A 15,055-nucleotide genomic window follows, 5' to 3' on the forward strand; every position below is an offset into this window, starting at 1 on the left:
TGAAACTGCTGGGTCAACATAAACTTTGGTCACTCCTTCTCTCCAACACTGGCTAGTAGCAATCCTTTTCCTCTCTGCCAATCAAATGGGGAAAAGGTGAAACTGACTTTGAACATATATCCTTTAATTATTAATGAGTCCAAGAATCTTTTTCTGTCTTTATTAGACATTTTAATTTCTTGAATAATGATCTCTTTATTTCCTCTCTCCACTTCATTAGCTGTGTGTCTTTTCTTATTGTTTTACGGGGGCTTTTTACATGTGATGGATATTGACCCTGTTTTATATATGTTGCCAATATATGTATCTAGTCTGTCATTGACTCTGTAACTGTAAATAGGGTCTTTTGTTATATGTAATGCTTAATGTTTTTATGTTGTCAGTTTTATTAATCTTTTAAGAGCACTGAGATCTAATTCAGGCTTTGCAAGTTAATTTCCAACACTAGATTATACAAATGTTCTAACAGTTTTCATGTTTTTATGGATTTGCTTACGTGTTTTGTTTATCTCTTTAATGCAAATAAATTTCGTTGTCAATGTGGTGCATGTGCTCTATTTAAAATAGAATTCTCCACTCTCCCTCACTCTGAATCCTGTTTTATTGTCATACCATTTATTTTACCTGCTTGTTTGTTTCTATTCATCTCCTCTGGCTAGATCCTCAGCTCTTCAAAGGCAGGGACCTTTTCTGTTTTGTTCACTGTTGAATATCCAGTGCCTAGAATCATGCCTGACAAATAGGAGGTACTTGGCAAATACTTGTCAAATGAATATACATCCAGCCAATTGTCACAGCTCTCTTATTTAAATAATCCATTCTTTCTCACTAATTTGGAATCCTATCTTTAGCAGCCTTTTCTGTTTCTTCTGTTGTTACCGGTCTAGTCAGATTTTCTCCCCCTTCTTTAGTTTTACAATTTATAATTTTCTAGAAAATCACCAATTTTCTAATTCATTGACATCGGGTTGTGTATCAGATTCTCTTAAATTTAAAACAATGTTTATTTACATGTTTACACTGCCTTCCTTAATGCTTATTTGTGATTTTGCTCTTCTCTGCTCATCAGATTAGCCAGTGGTTTGTCCGTTTAGTTTGTCTCTAAGAACCAGTTTCTTTTGTTGTGGTTGCTGTACTTTTCTCATTCATTCATTTTTATTTTCAAGTTTATTCATTTTTTTTTCCTTCTAGATTATCATGGTTTATTTTATTCTTTTCCAGTTTCTTGGGTTAGAGGCTTAATTCATTTAGTTTCTAACTTTCTTCTTACAATATAAAAGCATTTAAGGTTTGTATTTTCCTCTAAATGCAGCTTTGGCTACATTCCACAGATTTTTTAAAGTAAGCTTCTCAATGCTGTACATGTATATTGTCCAGTTTCAGTTTTGCTATCCTCTTCGACTCAGGTAATTTAGAAAAACCGTTTTAAATTGTCATGTGCACGGTTTACTTTTATTTGTTTGTGTATTGCTGTTTGTTAGTTTCTCATTCTGTTGCGTTGAGAACTCAGACTGTGATGTCGTGTTAGGATCTGAGATTTTCTTGTAGTGTAGTACATCTAGTACAGAGACACTTGGGGAAAAGGTGGCTTCTCTGTTTCTTGAGTATATAAGAAGTTAAGCTCATGATCTTCAAATCCTCTTTATTCGTCTTTGGAAGTTTCTTGTACCATCATTACTTGAGCTCAAGATCTCAAGATGTTTCCTCGGCTTTTGTTTTGTTCTGTTTTGCCTTCTCCTGTGATTCTAAAAATATATTATTTCGGATACTTTATGGTTCTTTTGTTCAGGGTGAAGATAAAGGTTCATGATTTTGGTGTCTTCTTGGAGAAATAGACCCGTTAGCAATATAAAATGCCCCGTTTTATTGTTTTAACATTTTGGCATTTTGTCTGATACTAATATTGACTTTCCTGCATTCTTTTTGTTGCCAATTTGCCTATTGATGTCTTTTTGCCATTTCTTTGATTTCAACCTTCATCAATTAGTGTGTCACAATTAGTGTGGACTCCCCCTCCACCTAATCTGTTATTTTAAAATAGAGTAATTTCATCTATTCACATTCTTGCACTTATGTTTGGTCTTACTTTTGTCATCTTATTTTATGCCTTTTTTTTAAAATAATTTTTCCTTTCTTGTTTTGTTTTCCCTTCCCTAACTCTGGCTGAATTAATTGAATTTCTTTGCCCTGCCCCCCAACACAGTGACTTGAAAGGTCTGTATCTTATTTTTCTTCTAGAAATGGTTACCCTTAAATAAAAAATTGGAACCCATACTTCCCTATTAATGTCATGAATTAAATGGTATCTAACTTCCAACAAGATGAGACCATTATTATCAACATCTATTTAGATTTGACTGTACAATATTCTACTTTTATCGTTCATCACTGTTTCCTGTGTATCCTGTCTTGACCTTTCTTGAGTTACTTATTTTGATACAGTTTTTATTTTGTTGGAGTAATTCCTTGAGTAATTTTTTTAAGAAAAGATAAGTGTGTGGCAGGCTATTTTTAGTGCTTCTCTTTTTGGCTTTGAGACTCGGCTGAGTAACCGATCTCAGGGTTTTAACCGTTTTCCCTCAGAGCCCTGTAGTCTCGGCTCTGTTGCCCTCTAGCAGTTCATGATGCAGATGTCAGGTCTAAAGCCAATTTGATTCTGAAAATTTGTCTTGAGACTGTCAGAGAGGAAGCTGAGTTCATTGCTCACCTGGGTAAGGGGAAGCGTCCCCTCCACAGAGCCTTGGCACGTCTGGAGGAGCGGGGTGAAGTTGGGACTTGCCGAGGACTGGAAGTCCCTCAGTGTCAGTGTGGCGCTTGATTAGGGTTGTATAAGAAAAACAGTACAACAGTCTGGGACTGGTGGAAACAGCAGGGAGGAATTTTGAGGCAAGGCAAAAGATTCAAAGAAGAGCTGATGGATCCTTCAGTAAGTTTCTGTAATCAGCAGTTAAGCCATTTGCCAGGGCTAGAGTGTCGTGGATGAAGTAGGTCATGCATTAAGATAGTAGGGTGCCCGGGCAGGTGGTCTCTGCCCCCCCACCCCCACTTTGGTCTCTTTGGCAAACTGAAGGATTTACTCATTATCCTTCGATTTCAAGAATTCCATCCCTCTTGCCCTGCCCAGCTCTGCTGCCTTGGCACCAGTTTCCTGGGGGTTTGGCCAGTGGGCTGCTCCCTGCTCACGTTGAGTGAAGCTGGCTTAGCTCTGATTTGATTCTCTGTCCCTCCTCCCCTACTCGTCTGCTTTTCCTCAGACTTGCTGGCCAGCCAGGGCTACCATGGACCTATTCTTATTTGTATGTTTCTCTTCATTTCAGCGGGTGGTGTTTGGGGGAGCAGAGGTAGATAAATGGGCTCAGTTCACCATGTAGACCCTCAGGTTGTGTGACACTTCCCGGTGATCCCGGTGGAGGTGTGTCCGCCATGCTCTCCCACCTGCCATCCGTGGCCAGAGTGGCACTGAGGTGATGCTAAGGGAGAGGAAGAGAGTGGCTCACCTCCTCCCCACATCCCTGATGGCATCTTTCCCTCCAGCCGCACCCCTGGGCCTGACCACATTACCTCACTCATCAGAACCATTCGGTGACCTCACTCCACTACAAGATCAAGTCCAGACTATCTCATCTATCAAGCGCTTTCCCTGCCCAGCTCTTCCCTCATGAGCTGTCCCTGCCCCTGACCTCCAGACATATGGACAGCAGGCAATTTCTCGAAGCTTCTGCCAGTTTGGGGTCTCCTGTCTACTTACACTGCTTCCTTTGTTTGAAATGCCCTCTCTCTCACACACACACACACATGCAGACGCCATCAGAACTGACTGCTCCTCTCTCTGTATCTTCACCATGCAGCAGCTTAGAACATGCGAGACCCTGTAATGCAGTCCTTTGACTCCTGGCCCCTCCCCCATCCCCACCTCCACCCCAACTGTGAGCCCTTGGAAAGGAGGGACTGAAACTCTGCTCTTTTATCTCCAGGATCCACTACCCAGACTGGCTCAAAATAGGCACTGAATGCACATCTGTTAAATGAATGAACAACCAAGTAAAGTTCTAAAGAGAATTGTTCTGCACTCACTGTGTGACACACCACACCTGGCTCCAGGGAAAGTCAGACTGCCCCTCCCCAGATGTGTGCCGTCTACCAAGGCTTTAAGACTCCTGGAGTCTCTGTGCAGGATGCGCACTGCTACTTATCCTCAGAGGCCAGAAAATGTGCTCTGGGTTTTCTGGGGAGGCAGGACTTAGGTCCAGTTTGGGGGAAGCTGGCTGAGCCTTCTGAAGGAGGATGGGTAGAAGTTGGCAGGTAGACATGGTTACCAGGAGAGCGGAGCAGCGTGTGAGCAAAGGCTCAGAGGTGAGAAATTGTGGGACTGTGTTTATAGAATAACGTGTTCTGAGACATCAGTGTTTCTATGCTGGGAGGGATAGAACCAGCTGTTTTTATTAATAATTGAGATCTGCTGGAGGGCGTGAGGTCAGATCTGGGGATAATGGAAATACACAGTGTGAAAAGTTTGGATGGTTTGGAAAATAGAATCAGGAAATGACAGATGGGCACCAGAGGGCAAGTCCAACCACATGGCTGTGTGGTGGTGTGAGGCTGCCCTGGGGTGTGGCACTGGGCTGGCTGCACTTGAGAGCAACAGGTGCGGCAGGGAGGGAACAGTGAGGGGCTTTGGTTACCTGTACATTCGTAGGAACTAGTAGTGGGATGTAGTTGCCAAAACAGTAACTATTCCAAGGCTGTGTCAATGAAAAGCATGGTACCCAAGAGAAGGAAGGTGATGATGCCCCAGGCCTGCATGCAGTTACTCCAGACCTGGATTACTGGTGCACTGGAGTAGTAGCCATAGTACTACATGGGCTGCACTGCATGCTAGGCGTTGGTGCAGACCCTTTACATGGACCAAATCACTGAAACCCTGGGAGATACTTGCCATTTTTAGGCACCCTTACCAGGCACAGCAAGGCTAAGTAGCGTTCCAAAGCAGAGGTAATGAGTAGAAGGCTCAGAATGGAACCCAGTTATCCTGGCCCTGGGAGCCTCATTCTCAGCCGTCACTCCACACTGCCTCCAGCAGATAAACCAGAGTGTAATCTCAAGGGGGCAGCATGGATGTGACACACCGCACTATATTCAACTAGAACACTTTAGGCTTTTTACGTCATGAAACATGTTCCTTTATATTTCCTCATTTGATTCTTCCACCAGCCTGGTAAGTTGATAATTAAAAACTGATGCAGTAATCCTTGGTGCCTCCCTTGGCCCTGAATGCTCTGTTTTGTTTGGTGATTTGAGGAATACAATGTGCTCTTATGTCTATTATTGTATTTAATTCTCACCCAGGCCCCAATATGAGTCACTTTTGCAGGTTGTCTTGGTTTTCTCTTGCTGTGTAACAAATCATTTCCAACACAACATCTTAAAACAACCCTCCTTTGTTAGCTCGCAGCCCTGTAGGTCAGAAGTCTGGCACAGAGTGGCTGGGTTCTCTGCTCAGAGCTTAAATCGAGGTATCCAGAGGTTGAATTCTCATCTGGAGCCTTTAGGGGAAATTCTGTTTTTCCAGGCCCATCTGGTTACTGGAACTCAGGTCCTAGGATTGTGGGTTAGCAGGGGGTTGCTCTCAGCTCCAAGAGGCTGCCCACAGGTCCTTTCCACCCAGCCCCCTCCACCTTCAAGTCAGCAAGTGCATGTCAAATTGTTGCTCCTGGTTTTAATCCCAACTACTTCCTCTTCTGTGACCAACCAGAGAAAACTCTGCTTCTGAAGGACTTTTTCAGTTAGGTCAAGCCCATGGAATAATCTCCCTACTTTAAGGTCATGTGTGCCCTATCATATAGTCTAACTGCAAGAGTAAAATCCATCATATTCACAGCTCTGGGAATCATTCAAGATGCATGTGCCAGGGGGACAGGAAACCTAAGGGCCATCTTAGAATTCTGCCTACTTACTGGTGAAGAAATAGAGGCTCAGAGAAGTTAGGTGCCAGGTGCAAGAGAGAACATACTAGGCACCAGGGCCACCATGCCACACGGTCTCCCCAGGGGAAAACAGGGATCTGGCCCAGCACAAAGACAAGCCACCTAGGAGGCGTTGGGGGCCTGGGCCTCCTGGGACCAGGCAGACATTATTCTAGGTCTAAAGAAGTTGACCAGGCAAACTCTCTGACCATGTCTTTCAACCGTCCCCTGCAGGATTCGAGGCACAGACCTGGCAGCCTCAAACTAGTTCATGGAGGAGCCTCAAGAGACACGGGCCAGGTGAGCTCTCCCTTCCAGAGGGAAGAGCAGAACATGAGAGGAGGCAGCTGCCGCAGGAGTGGACATGAACACTGGTTTTCAAAGAGAACAGCGTTTTAGTTTTGGTCATCGAAAGTGGTGCCTTCAACACAGGTAGGAAACAGGCTGGGAACTTCATCTGGGCATTCTGGCCTGAGCTTGCTAGAGTCTTTCCTCTTTAAAAATGGTGATAATGATGATGGTGGTGGTGGTGGTAGTGGTGATGACTGCTTTTCTTGAGCCTCTGTGAAAGCTGGATGCCCTCAAGGCTTCCTTGGTTGGGAATAGAGACCTTAAGGGCCAGCATTTTTTCACTGCGAACCACACTGCCTCCCCTCAAATGGAGTCCTGTCTCCCCAGTTCCTAGTTCCCATTCTGTTCCTGGCAATAGCTCCTCTGAAGGGACCACAGCCTCCCTACACGCCAGCCCCACCATGTCCCCCTGCTATCCAGAGCTCTACCCTCTTCTCTGCTCGCCTACCCCCACCCCCCTCAGTGATGGCTCTTGCTTAAAGGGTCAGAGGAGCACAGGGGCTGTTGAAGACAGAGCAGCATCTTCAGGGGCCTCCTGGATGTGAAGAAATGAAAGGATGTTGGATTCTCAGCCCAGACTGCATACTAGAATCACCTGGAGAGATCTTTTAAATTCCAGTAGCAAAGCCCCACCTTCCAGAGAGACTGACTGAATTGGCCAGGGAAGGCGCCCCAGCATGGCTTATAAATATGTATATGTAGTTTGTTTTTAGCTCTTCAGGTATGAGTTGTAGTTTCAGGTTAGAAGTTCAGGCTGTGGTTCAGGTCAGGTGTGTGATGTTAGAAGCTCTTTGGATCAGGACTATGTCTTTGGATGTTTGTCTGGCTGTGGAGTGCATCAGAATCACCCAGGGAGTGGGAGGGGCTAGGGGAGAGTGCCTGGTTAAAAAAACAGATTCCTTAGCCCACCCTTGCTCTCTGAATCAGACTCTCGGATGTCGGGATACGGGAATCTGTATTTTGATTCTGATACAGCTAAGGTTTGGGTGCTCTGGGGCCTCTTTCTGGGGCCTCTGGAGATGCTTGTCCTGTGTTTCGGGCTGTGGGCTCAGCTGTGAGTCCCAGCAGGTGCTTCCTAGCCAGCTGTGCCGTGAGCAGTGCCCATTCTCTTTCCTCCAAGCGGAAGTTTTCTCTCTCACAGAGAGGAGGACAGGACCTCAGGCAGCCCTCAGAGACGATACCATTGTAGCTGCCTGCGCTGTAGTGGGGCTGGGCCTGGGCGTCTGCCCACGGCGGGGCTGCACCGCATGGGCCCACTGTAGACCCAGGCCATGACCAGAGTTCTTCAGCGGAGGTAGAGGAATCACCCCCTGGCCTCTGAGGATGAACAACTGGGCACTGGAGCCTCCTTTTGAGGGGAAGTTCGATGTGGTCCTTAATGATGGAGACTCTGATCTTCCCAAGTTCAAATCCCAGCTCCAGCATTTACTGGTTTGGGAAGCAGGTTGCTTAGTCTCTCCCCCTTGTCTCTCTTGCTTGTAAAATGGGAGAGTCATGGCACCTGCCTCATAGGGCTGCTAGGGAGATACAGGTGAGGCCCTAGGATTTTGCTGGACATCTAGCATGGGCTCCCCAAAGTGAGCAGCCCTCTGACTCAGGCAGGCAGGTAGGCTGCACCCCACCCTGCTCCCTGCAGCACTGTGACTTGTCTGCCATGCTCTGCCATCTGGTCCCGGCACGTGAGTCCCTGAGGGAGAGTCAGGGTGAAGTTAAGGGGCTGATGCTGCCTATGGAGCCCTGCGCTTTGCAGACAAGCCTGAGTCCTGCGGTAATCCCAGTGAAGCCTATTCTCTTGCCTCTTTTGTACAGATAAGGAAACTGCGCACGGAGAGGTCCAGTAATTTAAAGACAGTCACACAGCTAGTAAGGAGCAGAACCTCTGGCTACAAAAGACCCAGTACGTTCTTCTCCACCAAGATGCTTCCTGAAGAAAGGCAGTAACAGCTTCAAGGATGACCACTCCCCCAAGAATATCTCGATTTTAATAGAAATCAGTAGCACCATAATACGAACTAACGGGTCCCCCTTCCTTGGCATCCCGGGACACCTCACGATACCACAATGTAGCATTTAGCTCCTTCTGTGCATATCACAGTGAGCTGTTTGTGGGCTCCTCCACTAGCTATCTCAGGGCAGGGTCTGGATTTATTCAGCTAGGTGTAGAGTAGGTAACTGAACTAGGCTGGAACTAGAAGCCTCTGAGGGTTACAAGCAGAGATGTGGGGAAACTGTCATGGGGCAGGCAGATGGCGGTCCTCCCCAGACCTGGCACTTACTCTTCCCTTCTTCACTCTCAGACTCTCTTTTGGTCCATGTGACTCCTGCCAGCTACATGGAAGAATCTGTAGGACTAGCCTAGAGGGAAATAAGCTGTTGGTTCCAGCGAGAAATCTGGTTCCCACCCCTTCCCACGCGCCCTCTGGGGATAGAGGCATATGTGATTAATGGGGTGCTGACTCAGTGCTTCTGGAGTGTCCAGGCACTTAGGACTCACTGCTGGCACAGCTTCACCCAGCCACCAGCGGGGAGGCTGGAATACATGGCATCTGCACGAGGTGGAGGGCTCGAGCCCAGGCAGGCAGGTGTGCCAGGTAGGAGCCAGCCACACGCCAGCCTTCAGTGGCCTTGCAGAATCCCCCAGACCAGGGAGGCTCGTTAACACCATTTGAGGACTGGGATCAGGAGGCGTGGAGTCATAGTCCCCCACCTTTAGTACAGGCCCAGGCTGGGGCTCTCTCCAGAAAAAATGTGATTTCTGAATAAGTAACTAGGGGATGAATCTAATTTGAAAACGGGTATGAAAGCATCTTCTCAGCAGCAAAGCCTTCTGCTAGTAGTTTTGAAACTTTGATAGTTTTAGAAACCATTTCTAAAAGTCAAATCCTGCATGGAATGCCAAGTTAAAGCGGTAGTTTATTAACACTCATTTATTTTTTAAGTTCAAAATTTTAACATCTATTTATCATGAAAATCCATTAACAGAACAATGACTCAGCTTCAATGCATAAAAACAGTGAAAGCTCAGGGACTAGATCAGGGGTCGGCAAGCTGCAGCCCGTGGGCCTGACCCCAGACTGCCGCCGGATTTTTGCAAATGAAATTTTGTTGGAATACCGCCATGCCATTCGTTTAAACATTATCCATGGCTGCGTTCCCACTCTAATGGCAGCGTTAAGTAGTTGTGACAGAGACTGTCTGTCCCACAAAGCCAAAAATATTTACTATTTGGCCCTTTATAGAAGTTTGTTGGCCTCAGTTCTAGATGATCATTGTATCGGTGTATCAGCTGTAACATCCAGCACTGCTTTGTCATTTTTGTTTTGTTTGGCTTGGTTGCACGGTATTTAGAAAATTCTAGATCATATCAATAAGATGATGTGAATTGCTAACAGATTTCTCACAGCTGAACTTTCAGCCCAGGGGGGTCTTCTGTCCAATGTTATGGGGACATTTGGGGAGGAGGGGAAGGGGATTCTGGTTTGCATCACTGACAGTATCAAACAACTGCTTGGATTCCTTCTTATTACAGCACGCAGGAAGCACACAGTCATTTGTGACATTTTCATGATACTTCATGTCATCCATTCTCGTATCACTGAAAGCTTTAGCGTGTACTTGTTTGTGCGGTTTTATATGTGTGTAGAGCCCTGAATTTTAAAAACATAAAGATGTCCAGTAAAGAGCTTCAGTCTTTCTAACTGAAGACACATTTCAGTACTAAAGTTCAAGATCCTCCCAGGCCTCTCGGTCCGAGCTCTGCACAAACCGCCTTAAGCTGGCTGCACCTCTTGGCTGTACTCAGTGTTACAAGGTGCCGTAGAACAGGTTTGAATGTGCAGGTCCGCTTCCATAACAGTTCTAATTGGAGTCAAACTCTGTTTTTAGAGTAAAATTCTCACATGACATTTGAGGAACCTATGAAACACCTCTGCAGAACACAATCTGGAAACCGCCCCTTCGGCGCATATTGGTGGTTCTCATTTCTCTGCAGAAGGATACGGAGGAGCCAAAGATGCCGAGAGTTGGTGCTGGGGTGGCGGAGGAGAGGAGGGAGGTGATGCTGTCCCTGGCAGAGAGGGTCACATGGCCGGGAGTATGTGGGTCAGTAAGGGAGGGTCAGTAAGGGAAAAAGTACTCGGAAAACAGAGAAGCCCCAGGAGCACCTGTTGAAGCTTGGGGTGTCTCCTAACAATTGTTGGTGACCTAAACGCAGCTCTCCGGGACTGCTGTAATGAATTCCAGCCATAGGCTTGGAAGAAGAGGTCCAGAAGCACGCAGGGAAAGATTAAAATATGGACAGAGAAATGGCGGGGGAGGGCGCTAGGGGAAGTATGCAGATCGCTTCTAATCATCATGCCGAGGACCTCTGAGGACCCTCTGCAGATCATGGCAGGGGAGGAGGGAGGAGAGAGGGACGGCAGAGGGACAGCAGAGGGGTCCTTGGGGTCAGCGTGCCAAGCGGGTTTATGCAGGAGGAGGGCACGTGAGTATGGGCAGTGCTTGCAAGTGACCTGCATGGGGATGGATGTCAAGGCCCCAAGGAGGTGGTGACTGGGGTTGGGCAGTGGCTTTGGGCATTCGAGGCAAAGCCCACACAGCCAGGAATAAAACCCAGGAGTCCCGGCTCCCAGGCCGCCTGCCTTCCCCCCAGTAGATGTAAGCAAGGGAGGGGCAGGCTGGTGGCCTCGGGAGGCTGTGGGCTGGAGAAGGCCTCTCGGGGATAAAAAAGCACAAGTTCTTTCTGAGGTTTTGCTGCTCACCCCATAGAAAAGGAACATTTTTAGATTTTAAAAGGATGACCTCATTTTTTTTTCTTATTTACATAGCCCTGTTTGTTTATATAGTCCTTTAAAAATAGCAAACGTGTGCTAAGCTTAGTGCCCTCTCCCACCACCAGCGGCAGAGCCACTGTGTGGGGAGAAACACCTTTTCATCTAGGAGAGGGGCAGCCTTGTTTCGGAGGACAGATGGGAGTAAAACGGGACAGGTAGGAAGTTTCGTGGTTTTTCATGTCGCTTTTCCAAAATAGCCACACTCCTGCCTCCCACTTCCTGCCTGACTCCACTCAGGGGAGATTTTCTCCTGTAGAGGACTGGTGTTCTGTGGCTTCTCAGAGAAGCTTGAAGGGATCCATCAACATGAAAACAGACTCGACCCTGAAGACCTTGAGCTGGACACTTTGCATCCTTGCTCTGCTGCTCACCAGCTGTGTGCCCTTGGGCGAGCCGCTTCCCCTCTGTGCCTCATCTGTAAGGTGGGGGTAAAGGCACTAACTGCCGTTGCCGTGCAGCTTAAATGAGGGAATATGTCATATGATTGGGCTTATAAAAGGCATATAAAGGGCTTAGCCCAAGGCGGGCACACAGCAACTCTTAAAGAATCAATAGCAATGTTGTGATACCTACCCCCTCACCTGGACAGTTGGTTATACCAGCCTCCCGACCACCTTCCTTTCCTGCTAGCTTGTCTGCTCAGCCCATCCCTTTGTTGTCCCAGAATAATGGACAGATAAAACACCAATCTGACCATGCTGTCCCTTGCTTAAAACCCACCCATAGCTTTCGGATCCCTGCGGCAGGGATCCACAAACTTTTTCTCAAAATGACCAGATATAAGTGTTTTAAGCTTTGTTGGCCATGCAGTCTCTTCTAACTCCTCACCTCTGCTGTTGTTACAGCCGTGGACAATGTGTGAGAGAACTGGGCCGTGCCTGTATTCCAGGAAAACTTCGTGGACAAAAACAGGCAGTCGGCTGGACTGGCCAACCTCTGACCTACAGGATGAGCCTAACTCCTTGGCTCTGCATTCCCAGTCCAGCCATCCCCTTGTCTCTGTCCCTCTTCCTCCTCCTCCTCTACTCCCGTGGAACTCCTCATGCTTTAATCCTTTGCTCACTCTTTCTGGATTTTCCTCCTCTGCCTCCAGTGTGCCCCACCCCCGTGGCACTAGGAAACTTCGCTCTGGGATTCTGGGATCCCCATCTGCATTTCTAGTCAGTCTTTGCTGTCAGAGAGAGCACCCCTAGGCAGGAATTCTGCCACTCCTCCTTTCATGCCACCGTGATGCGTATTTAGGTTTTTGTAAATGCTCAGTAAGCATTTGTGATCGAACACGAAAATCTACGAGACAGATGGTTGCCCTCAAGGAGCTTCCAGTCTGGTTAGGAAACTAGGATGTGAGCTGGTGAAAAGCCAGGCAGGAAACAAGAGCGCATGGGTTTGTTGGGGTACCCATGACAAGTCGTGTTGCTGAGCTTTCTGGAGGAAGGAGAAGGCTTTAGAGCATGGGGAAAAGACTACCAGAGAGAGGGGTCAGGAAGGCTTTCTGTGTTGGAGAAATGGCAGGAGAAGAGCAGGCTTGGTCCTGGTTCAGAGTGATGAATGGACAGACCAGCAGGGTGAGAGTCTGATCAAGGGCTGGGGGGATGGTGAGGGAGTTTGGACTTCATCCTGCGAGCCAGAATTTCTCTCTAGGTATGATCCATCACTCTCCGTTCCAGCAGAATTGCCTGGGGTATTTCTTTAAAAGGCAGCTTCTGGGGCTCTGTCTCAGATTGGAGGCTAGGAGCTACAGGGGTTTAAGGCCGTGGTCTGTAGGAGGAAGAAGGCTGCGACATGGCTGGGGGTGATGCTCGTAAGTATTCTTCAGTTTGAGCTCACCTGCAGGCATCACAGCCAGGCTACAGAGAGGTGAGGCAGGGATGCTTAATCCTCTCCAAAAGCAGGCAGGGACACCAAGCTCAGACATGGCAAGTGACTTGCCCAAGGTCACACTGTGAATTACCAGCAGATATAGGACTGACTGGTTCTGGAGCAGGCTTTCTCTCACAATCCCAGGGCCTGGGTGGTCCTGGAGGTTCCACAGAAGGAGAAGAGACAGGCATGGTGAATGTCTCCAGTGCCCAGCACAGCCTGGTGCACACTGGTGCCTGGTCAGCAAGTGATGAACAGATGAGGGAATGGGTAGGGGGGCAGGGGTGGATGGACGGATGATACGGTGGCAGAGGAGAGTGAAATGCTGAGGTAGTTCTGATGTTACCAGCCTGGGGATTTAGGAGAATGATGATATCAGAGGCAGAAGAAGAGAAAAGATGAGTTTGGTGCTAAGCGTATTGACTGTGATAGGCAGTGGGATGGCGGCTGGAAGGCAGGACTGGGGAGTTCTGAGGCAGGGCAGGTGATGTGTGCAGCCGTGGAAGCTGCTAGTAAAGACAAGGTGAGAAATGCAGGGAGAAACAAGCAGAGGATTAAGGACCAGAGCCCGAGGAATGAGCACAGGCCTCCAGGAAGAAAAGACTCGGGTGAAAGAGTCAGAGAAGAAGCGCTCAGCGGGGTGAGGGCAGAGGCGAGGTGGGCTGGGACAGACGGAGGAAAGGGAGATTTGAACAGCCATTTGCCCAGGTAATTCAGCTTGGGCCCCTCTTTAGAATAAAGCCAGCCAACCTCAAAGAAATTGCGCCATGGGTAAATAAAAATGGCAATCCAAATAAAACTGAAATCACGCTTTCTGTTTGCTTGGGCTTTGCGTCCCCGGCCAGCGGAGCTGCAGGTGTGGAGAGCAAGTGAAGACTGGAGCAGCCCGTCCCGCCTGTCGGGACAGGCCCTGCCATCTTGTCCCTGCTCGGTGCTGGTTGGTATGCTCCCTGGAGACCGCTTTGTTGCTGGGAGCCTTTGCCTTCCTGTCTTGTGCCTAACTTTCCCCCTTGCCTTCCATCTCTTCTGTACTCATTCAACAGCTATTTGTTATTGGGAATAAAGCTCTGTGTAGAGGAGCTCAACCGAGGCCCCCGAACCCGGTGGAGTCTACAAGTCACCCACTGGAGAGCTTTGAAAAATAAAGAGAGATTCCTGGACTTGCAAATTCAAGTTGCCTAAAAGCAGGGAGGGGCCAGCCCCGCCTAGGTCCTCACAGCCCCATCTGAGCAGCCTCTCTGTGGCTCTGAATGAGCCTTTCTGGATCAACTCTGCCTGGGCCGGGTGGGGAGGCACTGGGGCCCAGGTGTCTGGGTGTTTCCCCCATAAGGCCCTAAATACATAGCATCTGGGCAGCCTCCAAGCTGGCCTCTCTGGGGCCTTCAGATTCTCTCCTTCCATTGATCCTGCGTGTGCCACCAAACTCGTCCCCTCCCCCTCACTCCTAACACACACACACACGCTCACACCCACTATGTCACCGTGACACCAGGACCTCCATCACCGCCATCCATCCTCAAAGAGGTAGATCATCTTTAAGACCAGCCCTGCCTGGACAGAAGGTGCCAGGCACCATTTACATGACAGACACACAGATAGATTCCTGCCTCTTGCAGTTACATTCTAGAAGGGGGAAATAGATGAATATATTGTCAACTTAGCGCATACTATTTTGTGTGATATTAAAGATATGAACATATCACCTATAAGTATTTCACTTATGTCAAGTATTGTTGTAGGTGACAAGATGACCTCAGGAGAGGAAAGAAATCAGGTGGTCAGGACAGGCCTGCCTGCGAAAGTGGCATTTGAGCCAAGACCTGAGGGGTGTGGAAGGGAGCGCTGGTGTATCTGGGAAATAGTGTTCTGGGCAGAGCCGGGATCCTGCCAGGTGGGAGCAGCCAGGAGGCCAGTGTGGCTGGAGGACTGGAGAACGGGGTCAGGGTAGAGGAGGAAAGGAGGCTGGAGAGGTGGAGTCTGTATGGATAATTGAGAAGCCATTGGAGGCCCAAGCCCTGGAGTGGCCTGATTTGCAGAATGTTCTAAAAA

At 48.0% G+C, this 15,055-nt stretch overlaps 1 protein-coding gene across 1 annotated transcript in view; it reads left to right on the top strand.

The window, feature by feature from the left end:
• Positions 1-15,055, top strand: part of HIVEP3 (HIVEP zinc finger 3) — a 125,832-nt gene that overhangs the window by 23,123 nt on the left and 87,654 nt on the right. Inside the window, exon 2 of the mRNA XM_072974653.1 lies at positions 6,198-6,395. The gene's annotated coding sequence lies outside the window, so the exon portion shown is untranslated. The remainder of the gene's footprint in view (positions 1-6,197; positions 6,396-15,055) is intronic.

The sequence above is a fragment of the Vicugna pacos genome, chromosome 13 (genome assembly GCF_048564905.1).
Source record: "Vicugna pacos chromosome 13, VicPac4, whole genome shotgun sequence".
Taxonomy (NCBI): domain Eukaryota; kingdom Metazoa; phylum Chordata; class Mammalia; order Artiodactyla; family Camelidae; genus Vicugna; species Vicugna pacos.